Raw genomic sequence first — 11,715 nt, forward strand, 5'->3', positions numbered from 1 at the left:
GCCACATCCCAGGAGGCCTCAGAATGCACCCACCCCAGCCTTTAGGACCCATGATAATATGGTAAATTTCCCCTTTAGCACATATCCAATATGGACTACATACAACTCAAAAGATTCAGGACAAGTTCTTTGCATTCCTGGCATTGCCCACATATCCCGGTCTCCCACTCACAGATGGCCACAAATGGACTCGCAAGCACTCCCACACGGATCCCATGTCTGGAGCCAGGAATTTTCACAGGAACTCCCTCCCCAAGAGGAGCTTGGAAGGCCTCCAGAGAGTCTGACAAGCGTCCACACATTTCCACAGTCCCTGCATCTGGCTGGGGTTCTACCACTGAGACGCCGCCATGCTTAGCCCTGTGTCCACCACCAGCATCAGCCCTTACGCCCAGTGGCCTCTGGAAGGGGGAAGACTAGCATTCCCTCCCTTGGTGGTGAGCTCAGGGATGGGTCCTCAGGCAAGACCGCCAAGGGCCCCGGAGTCAGGGAGCTACTGAGATGCCATGTGGTCCACACACATTCTCCAGAAGGACCGGGCAGCTCAGGCAGTTCAGCTGCACTAGCAGCCGCTCCACTGGTCCTAAGTTCTTATTTTCCTCCCAACCCCAGCAGCCCCAGGCTGCCTGTGCCCTGGAGCCTGGCCTTCCTACATCTTATTTCTGGAGTTAGATGTTTTTCTGCTTCTCCTGGCTGTCCTTAGACCTCTAACCAGGGGATTCAAACATCCGCATAACAGATGGACCAAATGTCAGCTCCAGCCCAGCCAGTTCCCCTTTGCCTGAAACTGACTTAGTGCTCAGCATTATCATTGGTTTAGCTGCTTTTTAAAAATAAACTGAAGCCTAGCAGTTTTTCAGAGGTGACATAGGTAGGAATTAGTGGGAACAGGAATTCCAATCTTGATCTTTCTTACAGAACTTGAATATCATTCTTTTTCGTACTCCTGCAGACGGTACTCAGATGCCTGTTACCCTGTGTTCATTTTCCTGGAGTAAATGGCCAGGGATGCAATTGCTGGACCCTATGGTAAATGTATATCTAGTTTTTTTAAAGAAAGAGCCAAACTTCTTTTCAGCCTGACTGTATCATTTTACATTTCCATTAGTGGCGCTATGAGAAATCTAATTTCTTGGCATACTCACTAACAATAAAGTTAGTTTTCATGTTAACTGTTCTAAATCAACATATGATTATTCTCATTGTGTTCCTAATTTGAGTTTCATTAAAGACCAGGAGTTTTGAACGTCTTTTCATGAATTAATCGTCAAACAGATGTCCTCTTTTGGTGAAATGTCTCTTCATATCTTTCCCGCATTTTTGTAATTGAAATGTTCTTATTTTTATTGAGTTTTGATAGTCTTCTATACACTCTAAGAATTTGGTCGGATGTGTGACTTGCAAATAATTTCTCCAAACTCATAGCTGCTTCTCATCCTTAACCGAGTCTTTCATGTAGGTAAATATAGAATTTTCATAAAATCCAGTTTTCTCTTCTTCTATGAATAATGGTTTTGCGCTCAAAGTGTAAAAAGCCTTCATCAAGCCCTAGGACCCAAAGATTTTCTCCTACTTTCTTAAAAATATTTCAAAATTTGAAATTTTACATTTAAATCTATGTTGCATTTTGAGTTAATTTTAATATCCATTAAAAACTCTATTCCTTTTCCATTTAATTGCTTTTTAACGTTTGTAAAAATTTAAAAGTGCAGTTGAGTCCCTTGGGACACAAGTTTTTCTTTCTGCTTAAAAAGTTTTTTACTCCTGGTGAAAAAAAAAAAATAATAATAACGAAAGAGAAAAAATGCCTCAAAAGGGCAGACTTGTATGAAAAGTTAACAGTGGCCATATTGAAAAAGAAAGATAGAGAATTGGGAATTCAGAACTCAGGTATCTTTCCTCTTCTTTGTTACAACTCTGTAGTAAATTGTCCTTAACTCATGCCCATTTCCTCATGATTTCTTTTTTCTCGATCTCTAAATCTGAAAGATTTCAATGATACATATATTTGATATTTTCAGAGGGTTTTACCAGTCACTTGAAGGGAATGGCTTGTCCATCTGCATATTTCCCAGGCCTGTAGTGCTCTTCAGTGCAAAAGTATCTTCTTACAGGCACCTAACTTTTATTTTCTATTCTCTGGGTTAGCTACTCTGTGCACTCTCCCTTGACCTCAGTTGAGAAGATGAGGTGAGAGCAATTTAAGGAAAAATCACAGTAAACTTTATAAACAAACAAACAAACAAACTGTTAAGGGTTGAAGAAATTAACAACTTGGAGACATTTCTCACTATTTGAGCCTTTCTCAGGGGAAAAGATGAAATCATTTTTAACCAATAACTTCACACTAGAGGAATGGGGAGGTAAAATATTGTACCTTGGCACTCCAGGAAGGCAGGCTCTCTCGTTGATCCTTCCCCTTGGACTGTCAATCCGTTGTTAGAAGAGTCTCATTCATGGCTCTGAGTAGAGTTTGAATGGGCCTTCCCAGGGCCACTGATATAAAAACGGAATTGTGGAAAAAATTATCCCATCTCATGTCTACAATCATTTTGCACTCCATCAAAACCTTAGACCACAGAGGCAGATGTAATTAAATCAGTCCAGAAGTAATTTGGGGAGACAGGCAACAGAAGGGCGTGGCAAAAGTCCTCTGGACCATGATCTCTGACTATTCATGCAGAAAGGTGGGGGGCAGGTATTGTTTGCTGAGAAAAAAGTCTATGGCTTGGATCACAGACCTTAGATGACCGATCGTATTCTACTGAACCATGGACCATTAGAAGTACAGTGGGATCCCATGCTCATGTCTTGTAGAATTTTCAATCCGTGTGCTTGGAGGCTCTCAGTATTGCTAGATATGAGGGGTTTTAAGAGGTATCCTGTGGAGTAGAAATGGTAGTAATTTTGGAATTGATCACTAAGAGAATCTGATGATTGAGTCTTCTTTGTAAAGTATTACTAACCCAAATCAATAAGTTGATTCTGCTACTATTTCTTTCTTTCTTTCTTTTGTTGAGTTTGGGCAGCTTAAATTCTCCAATATATAATAAAAATGGAAGTGAGCATATAATTATTCCCATGCTACTGCTATGTCAACTGAAACTGACCCGAATTTTCAAGTCTTGATCAAAGTTATTGATATAAAAATAACCTTGCAAGGAAACATCTGAGAATCAACATTGACTGAAGAACCTCCATGTAGTAAATAAATAATAAGAAAAACTACTCTAGTAGAGTGAATGCATTTGGGAAGTATAAGAATGGGGTCAGCAGACAGTATCTCAGAGCGTTTCCCAGATCTGAAATTCTTTGCTAGAATTGTTCTTTAACAGAAACTTTTGGCCTACTAGGGAAAAGGACCTACTGGTTTCTGACAGACATAAACAGGAATCACTGAACTGCAGTCCAAGGACAAGAAAAGGCATGAAAGGGCATGAAAACACTTTCCCAATTTAAGGAAATGGTGCTTAGGGTGGCGGTCTCCAAAAATCTTGTATGCATTTCACGTGCGCAATGTAAAAATCACCGGTGCACATCTCACAAGAGCTGGTTTTAAGAAGAGAGTGCCACAAAGGTTCCCGGTGAGAAGCCATGGACAGAGAAGCTCCCACGCGTGCCCGGACCCTCCACTTCTCTCCGCTCCTGCAGCGACCTCCTGGGACAGCTGTGTGCGTGCCCCTCCCCTCCCCCCCCCCCCCACGGTGTCTTCACGCATGCGCATGCGCACGCCCACGGCGGGCAGGCTGAAGGCCGTTGTCCAACAGCTGCTCCCGGCGTCGGTTAAGGCTGAGCTCTCGCTGCAATAGGGAGGGCAGAGCCCCAAAGGCCAGCCTGGCTTGGGCGCGGGCGGGCTCTCCTGGCAGCCTCTAGAATCAATCACAGGAACGTTGAGGTATTTGAGGTAAGGGAGACACCCACTCTTCAGCGCCCCGGTGGTCGTCCTTTTCAGCCTGGGGACACCTGTGCCCCTGTCAGGGTAGGGAGACTCCCCTTAGCGCGCAGTTCCCTGGCGGTGCTAGCACCAGGGTCATTGACGTCTGTGAGCAGCAGGCCGCAAGGATGCTTCCGCGGCTGCAGGGCCCGCAGTGGAGGCGAAATCCTGAGAGCAGTTAAACAGGTGCCATTCTGGCCCGTGCCTTCTGAGGACAAAAGCTAGAGGGAATTTCTTCTACTTGAGAGGGCTCATCGCAAGAAGTAGCGCAGGTCATTGGGAAGTGAGTGGAGAGTGAGTGAAGATCTAACACGCATGCCCATAGTTTCACAGATGTCTTCCTATTTAACGTGAAAATATCAGTCAACGCATATGTTCAAAGGACACTCTTATCCATGATGAAGTAGCAGACAGCTATTTGTAGTCTGATGTCAAAACATGATTGATTTGCAAGCATAGATGGGGTTTGTACCTATTAATTGTTGGTGGGAGTCTGATAGATTGTCCAACGTGTAGGTGGTTTTGTCTGGATGTTTGTGATTAAGGGGAGTTCACGTCTGTATTCTGGTGAGTGTGTGTAATGGTGAGTGTTGTATTTGGAGGGTGTCAAGATTGTAACAAGGGCATCAAGTAGTTGGTGACTAGGTGTTTGATGTTTGAGGACTATTTTTACATGCTTCACCCGTGAATTTGGGGATTTGTATGTGTTTAATGGTGGGTTTTCATATGTGTAAGGGCAATGTTAGGAAAAGTACTGGTGTATTCTAGTTTGGGTGTACAGTCTGTTCTGTGTACTTGAGGAATATGGGATGATAATCTGTGTACTGAGGGCACCTTTTGTGTCTAGTGCTTGTATGCTTCTGCAGTTTCTGCCTGTGGGTTTTCAGGAGTTTTCTATGGGGCCATCTATATATATTTTGCTGTGTAGGTGGCAAGTCTGTGGCTATTTTTAGGGGCTGGTAGATGTTGCTTATTCTTGTGTTTATGTTTCTGTATTCTGCAAGATGGGAGAATTAATTCTGTGTGAGAATTTGGGAATGTGGGATAAGCATATGCAGGTAGTGTGGTATGTATTTGAAACAGAGTATATGTATATAGTCATATCTTTGCATATTTGTAATGTAGTGGGTAATTGTGGTTATATTTGGGGCTTATGGAGAGTTGTGTGTATAATGAGCTTGTGTGTGTATTCAAGGGGCATGGCCATCTGGAGGAATATTTGCTAGTGCTTTAGATTTCTATTTTTCAGTAGGGGCCTCCTAGGCTTACATATTTTGAGAAGTTAGTATGTATATATCTGATGAGAAGGTGAGATTTCAGGTTTATACAGGGGAGTTGGTAAATTTCATTTATATATATATATATATATTTGAAATATGTGATGTGATTATTTGTTAGTATATGCAGATGTATGAGCTGGCTTCTAATAGCTAGGGATCATTTGGTATATGGAAGTTTTTTCATAAGTGGTTTCCTGGAGATATTTCTATCCGTCTTACTTGTGTATACTGATTTGTATGTGTCCATCATTAGGTGCATGAATTATGAAAGTGCTCATAATGTATGGAGTGCTAGGAGTATTTAAATGTATTTCTTTGAAGACTGTTAGGGTGTTTATACCTGTATGTTGTAGTAGGTAATATATTCATATATTCAGGGTGAGGATTGATATACATATATAGTGTCCTTCTCTTTATATGTTGGGAGAGAGGTGAGGAGGTTGTATTCTGGAGAGATAGCATAATGGATCTCCAGTATTCTTGCCTGGAGAATCCCCATGGACAGAGGAGCCTGGTGGGCTATAGTCCATGGGGTCACAAAGAGTCAGACACAACTAAGTGACTAAGTGCAGCATAGCACAGCATGTCATTCTTTATATTCAGGGCAATATATATATATATATATATAATATATTTATATTTATATATTTTATTATATATATATAAAGGCATTCTTTATATATATTAGGGCAATGCTGATGATGTCTGGATGTCTGGAGTTCTGAGAGCGGGGCTCGGGGCGGGGCACCATCCCTGGTCCTTCTCCTGTGCTGCCTGTTTGTTACCTGACATCAGAACCCCCGTGAAGGATGTGTCAGCGGGTGAGTACTCAGATCATAAGGAATACATGGGAGGTCTGAGAGAGAGGTCTCTGTGGGATGCCCTGAGCGGTCTCTGGGTGAGATTTCTGAGTGGATGTATGGGAGGTCCCCCTATGGAAACAGTGTGGGTCTCTGTGTGGACACTCCTAGTGAGGGCACCTCGGTTGCTGACTGTTCTGCCGCTTATAAGAGAAGGGCACAGGGATTTTCCCCTTCTGGTTTCTTGCTGTTCTGTTGGTGTCTCTATGTGTTAATTCTCCACACAGGTGTCTTCGGGGTCAGCTCCCCCCACCCTCAGCACTGACCTCTTGAAGCCTCTGAGGACCAGGCAACCCCCAGGCTCAGAGTCTCTGCTTGTGCTTCCGTCTCTCCTGAGCTCTGGAGGCCACTCTGTGCCCTGAGTCCCAGCCGCTCCCTTAGACCCTGTCTGAGCCCCCACCTCTGTGCCCACCCTGAGGGATGGGGCCCAGAGGCAAGACCTGGCTCCAGGCAGAGACCTCAGCACAAGCAGGCCTGTGCACGCCGACATGCAGACCTGGACCTGGTCCCGTGTGTGGAGGCCCTAACAGGCGTGGGGGCAGGCCCATTCAGCTGTCACCTGGATCAGTGCCCCCTGCTGGAGCCAGTCTCTCTACCCCATTAGTGACTCTGACACAGAGCCCCCAATCACTCTAGAGAATTGCTCTTGTCTCCTTGCCTTCCAGGGCTTCCCTGGTGACTCAGATGGTAAAGAATCTGCCTGCAATTCAGGAGTTCTGGCTGCGATACCCGGGTCAGGAAGATGCCCTGGAGAAGGGAATGGCTACCCACTCCAGTATTCTTGTCTGGAAAATTACATGGACAGATGAGCCTGCAGGGCTCAAAGAGTTGGACATGCCTGAGTGACTCACAGTTTCTTGTGTAGATGGGTCCTGGGGAGACAGCTGACTGCACCCTTCTCTACAGGTCACTTCCCACACACCAGGGGACACATCCTGTCTGCTGGCTGCCTCCCTGTCCAGGCTCAGGGCTGAGCAGGGCTGATGACAGCTGAGACTTGCTATGACACAGTAGAGCCCCTGGGCCTGTTGAGTGCCACCTGTCCTCTGGGAGCCTCCTTGGGCCACATGCATAGGTAGAGGTCCCGGACCGTGAGTCTGTGCTGAGCTCCCAGTCCTGAGAAAGCCGATTAACTACACTCTGGAGAGGTGGAGATAGCCTGCTTGGAGGCTCTGCTGCTTCTGAGGGCCTGGCCCTCTGTCAGGGACTCCAGGTGACCTCCCTCTGTCTGGGCTCTGGGAACTGGAGTAGAGGGGAGGCTCTGGGGTGGGGCCGTCCAGAGCCAATGGCCCCGTAACTTCTTTCCTCTGGGCGTGTAGATGCTGGTGGACACCAGGGGCTCCTTGGTCACTGCACCATCTATGCGCACCTCTGACACCTGCCTCCTTTCCCTGCATGCGACACTAGGGGTACTGTGTCCCACCCTCAGACAGTGAGGTGACTGCACACAAACATGCCCCCTGCCCATTCCCTGGCAGAGGTGAGTACTATGAGCTGTCCTCTTCTCCAGGGCAGGGGTGGACCAGCCCTCAGGGGCCTTCATGCTCCACACTGCAACCCTTAGAGCTGAGAGTGTGCGATCCTCATTCTCACCCCTGCTCCAGAGCATGAGAAAAACAGGGGAAGGGTGACAGGCCTGGCGTGTCTCATTACAGCTCCATCTGGAAGAGGAGGAGCTTCCAGTACAGCGCCATCTAATCCCACCATGACATGTGCATGAGGTTTCTCCCACCCTGGACTCGGGGCCAGCACTGCCCCAAACTCCCCTCCTTATTCTGACGGGTGAACTTGCTTCTGACACTTTGTGAGCCTGGGGGGAATTTCAGCTTGGGCAAACTCTTCCCCTACAGACTCACAAGTTCAAGGCAGAGAGAGAGGTGGGGAGGACTGAGCTGTATCCTGAGAAGAGGGAGGTCTTCAGGTCTAGTTCACCGTGACATATCCTGAATGCTGTTGCTTGTTTCTGTAATGCTGTGCTGGTATTATGGACACTGAGGTGCAGGGAGGGAATTAGGGTGTGGATGAGTATCCATGCTGGAGTTCACTTTCCTTCCATGACCCCATCCCATATGGAAGTCAAAGCAGGCGCCTGGGAAGAGTGGACCCTGACCCATTTCCTTTCTCCAAGCAGGGCACAGACAGAGCACCATTCCTCAGGAGAAAAGACATTTATTTCAGAAAAGAATTTTTTTGGTAGGAAGAAGCTTTTAACACACAGAGGATGTGCTAACATGAGAGAAAAATTGTTCATATGCACAGTATGCATTTTTTTCTGGGAGAAGAATTTTCCTACCAGGAATGCTGTGACAGGGATGTTCTGATTGACCAGCAGAGGTGTATTTCTGAAGAAGACAGTGCCTTGGGCTGCGGAGGGGATGGCCTGGGACACTTGTCACTCTTGATCCGTGCTGGCAGGCTCTGCCCAGCCGGGGACCTGGCTCCCTGGGTGGGAAGGTCCACGTGCTGTTCCTGGGACTGGTCCACTTCCTCTTTGTAGGATCCATATGGCCTATGGGGGTAGCTCGCTGGTGGTGGGCTGTTTGTTTCATCACTCTCCTTTGCTCTTGATTTCAGAGAAAGCCGTGGTAGCAGTAAGCTGGACTTAATGGGGCCTGAAGTTCTGCTTTGTACCAGTGAAGCTCCGAAGATGTGGTCCATGGTGAAGCTCCATCTTCTCCTATAAGATCTGTCCAACAGATGTCAGTCATGAGAACCTGAGCCTCAACAGCCTTGCTGTCCGCAATCAGACTTCTTTTGACAGTCCCCTGCCTCTGGGCTGTGTCTGCTGCAGGCTTGCTTTTTGCAGGGCTTGTTCCAGTCTTTTGCCTTCAGGGGCAAATCCACTGCAGAAACTGCTTAATCCTTTCTTTAAAGCGGTTTTCTGAAGAAACCTGTCCCTTCTTCAGGATTAACTGTTTTGTAGGGACTCTGCTGATTCCTTTTTCTGGCCAGGGTGGCTCATCCTGTGGGCCTGGTAGAACCTCTGTACCACCAACCCTTTTTATGCTATTGTAGTTTGGGCCTCCTATTAGTCTCTTTCGCATCAGTGGAGACGAACTTCCTTTGCTGACTCTTATGTTGGGGCTACCTTCTCAGGGCTTTCTGCTGTCCCTGGCTGCTCCCTCCACTGGACATAACATCACATGTGTGGGAATTGGACCAGGTTTCAGAACAGCACAGAGTTTCCTGGGAAGCCAAGGTGTTTGTGGCAATGAATATATCTGAGTGACAGGTTTTGAGAAGCCTCCCAGCGGCACAGTCTTGAAGGAGCAGGCAAGTGGCCTGGCCTTGAGCCCGTTTCTGCCAGTCTATGAACCCTTGGAACTTAAGCTTATGAAACTGTTCATCAAAGTATATATCTTCTGGATTTGTGGCAACAGACTTTGTGTTTGAGGAGGGATTTTTATGAGACCTTGGAGACCATGATCTTATATCAATATTAATTATTTGGGATTTGGTTAGTAGACTAGATTCAAAAGAACCTTTCTAAGCAGGGTCTGCCTCCACAGCCTCTTGTTTTCTGGAAGATTGGGAACATTCATCAGGGTCCATGACAGTCACACTAGAGCAAGTTTCTGGGGTGGCCTAATCCCCAGATTCCTCCTGTGGCTCATTCCTGGCCATTGCTGGATGTGGACTTGGCTCCAAGCTGCCTTTGTCAGCCTCCACAATAGACTCAGTGTGCCAAATTCTGCCCCCAAAGGTGTATGTGGGGGCCTGAGAAGGTGGCTTGTCTTCCTGTCCAGTCAGAGCGACCTCTGAGGGCTTCTGGATGTTTCCAGTTGAGTTTCCTCCCAGAGCCCCCCAGGTTTTCTCAGTTGCCTGGTAGGGGGCAGGGCAGGTACTCTCCAGGGTGGGCACTGCCTGGATTGTTATCACTTTCTCTCCTGGATGGGGATGAGAATGTTTTCCTGAGCCCTCTGTTAACTTGGGTTTTTGGGTGGTCCCCAGAGTGACTGGTAATCTTCAAGGTGGATCTTGGAAGTCGTATGTGATGAGAAGTTTTCAACTTCAAGCTATATATGAACCTAGGAGAAGGACCCATCTGTGCCTCACCTGAAACTTTATTATATGAGCTTCCAGCTCCTGTTCAATATGAGGACTGAGGACAAGAGACTCATAGGAAGTCTACATGGAAGCTTCCCAATCCTGAGAACAACCTGCATTTTCTGTTCCCATAGGAGCATTTGACTGTCCAGGAAGGTCTATGAAGTGGTTGGCAGAAAGCCTTGAACAATAGACATTAACAGGGATCCAACCCTCATGGATCTGCTGTGACTTCCTGTTTATAAAGACCCCCAGGATTTCTTCTGGATGCTTCCTGCCTGGGCTCAACTCTCTAACTCAGGCTTTGCACTTGGGACCTTCACTGGAGGGTTTGCTGAGGTCATGCACAAAACTTTTAGGAACCTCCTCATGCTCTGCTTTACATCTTGGCTCAGGAGCTTTCCTGTTGGGATCCTTGCTAGGTACCAGGATGCCATTTTCTGTGTTTCCTGGCTGCTTTTGCCTAGACCTGCAGAAGGCCTTGAGGATCTCTTTGTGTCCATTGCCTGCCAAGGCCATGGGGATTCGCCCTGAGGCTGCCTCACTTTCTGAGACTCTTGGGTTCTGCAGGGCGGCCACTCTCTTGCTGCATGAACCTTTTAGAAAGAGGGCACTCCAGTCTCTCCTGAACCTCAGGGCTGATCAGATCCCCAGGAACAATGGAGACAGATTTGTGTGCCTGGGAAGACCTGTTTTCCTGGGGAAGATTGGGGGTGATCTGGCTAAAGACTTGCTGAGATTTTTCTACCAAAGAGGGTAAAGTTTGCCCACTTTCTAGGTGCTTTTTAAAAAAGTGACATTGTAGGATTTGAATTGCACTGAGGATCAAAGTTTGTGCCTTATTTTGGACTATAGGTCAAGACACTTCATCATAGCCAGTCTTCAGTTGAGAGGAAGATGGTTCCATTGGGAAAGAGAGTGTGAGATGGGCAGTGGGTCCACATGTGAGTCCGAGGTTGTGGTTGTGAGTGAGGTTTGATTGGAGTCAAGGATTGCGTTCAGTCCTGGGTCCCCATGTGAGCCTGATTTGGTGATGTTTGAAAGTGAGCTGCGGTTGGAGTCTAGGCTTGGGGTGAGTATGGGTGTCCACATAAGCTGGAGGTGGTGGTTGAAAGTGAGTTATGGTTGGAGACATAACTCCATAGTGGTTCTTTTTTAAATTAATTTATTTTACTTTACAATATTGTATTGGTTTTGCCATTCATTGACATGAATCAGCCATGGGTGTACATGTGTTCCCCATCTTAAGCCCCCCTCCCACCTGCCTCCCTGTCCCATCCCTCTGGGTCATCCAGTGCACCAGTCCTGAACACCCTGTCTCATGCATCAAACCTGGACTGGCAATTTGTTTCACATATGACAATTTACACGTTTCAATGCCATTCTCCCATATCATCCCACTCTCACCCTCTCCCACAGAGTTCTAAAAGACTGTTCAATACATCTGTGTCTCTTTTGCTGTCTTGCATACAGAGATATCATTACCGTCTTTCTAACTTCCATATATATGCGTTAGTATACTGTATGGGTGTTTTTCTTTCTGGCTTACTTCACTCTGTATAATAGGCTCCAGCTTAATCCACCTCATTAGAAC

The 11,715-nt window shown here is 46.6% G+C and overlaps 1 long non-coding RNA gene across 1 annotated transcript; it reads left to right on the top strand.

The window, feature by feature from the left end:
* The first annotated feature begins 3,764 nt into the window (after positions 1-3,764).
* Positions 3,765-11,393, top strand: LOC122429476. The gene is made up of 3 exons (XR_006266028.1): positions 3,765-3,904; positions 5,903-6,035; positions 8,649-11,393. It is a non-coding gene; the product is annotated as an uncharacterized LOC122429476 (long non-coding RNA).
* The last annotated feature ends 322 nt before the right edge of the window (positions 11,394-11,715 follow it).

Source organism: Cervus canadensis, chromosome 28 (assembly GCF_019320065.1).
Source record: "Cervus canadensis isolate Bull #8, Minnesota chromosome 28, ASM1932006v1, whole genome shotgun sequence".
NCBI classification, from domain to species: Eukaryota; Metazoa; Chordata; class Mammalia; order Artiodactyla; family Cervidae; genus Cervus; species Cervus canadensis.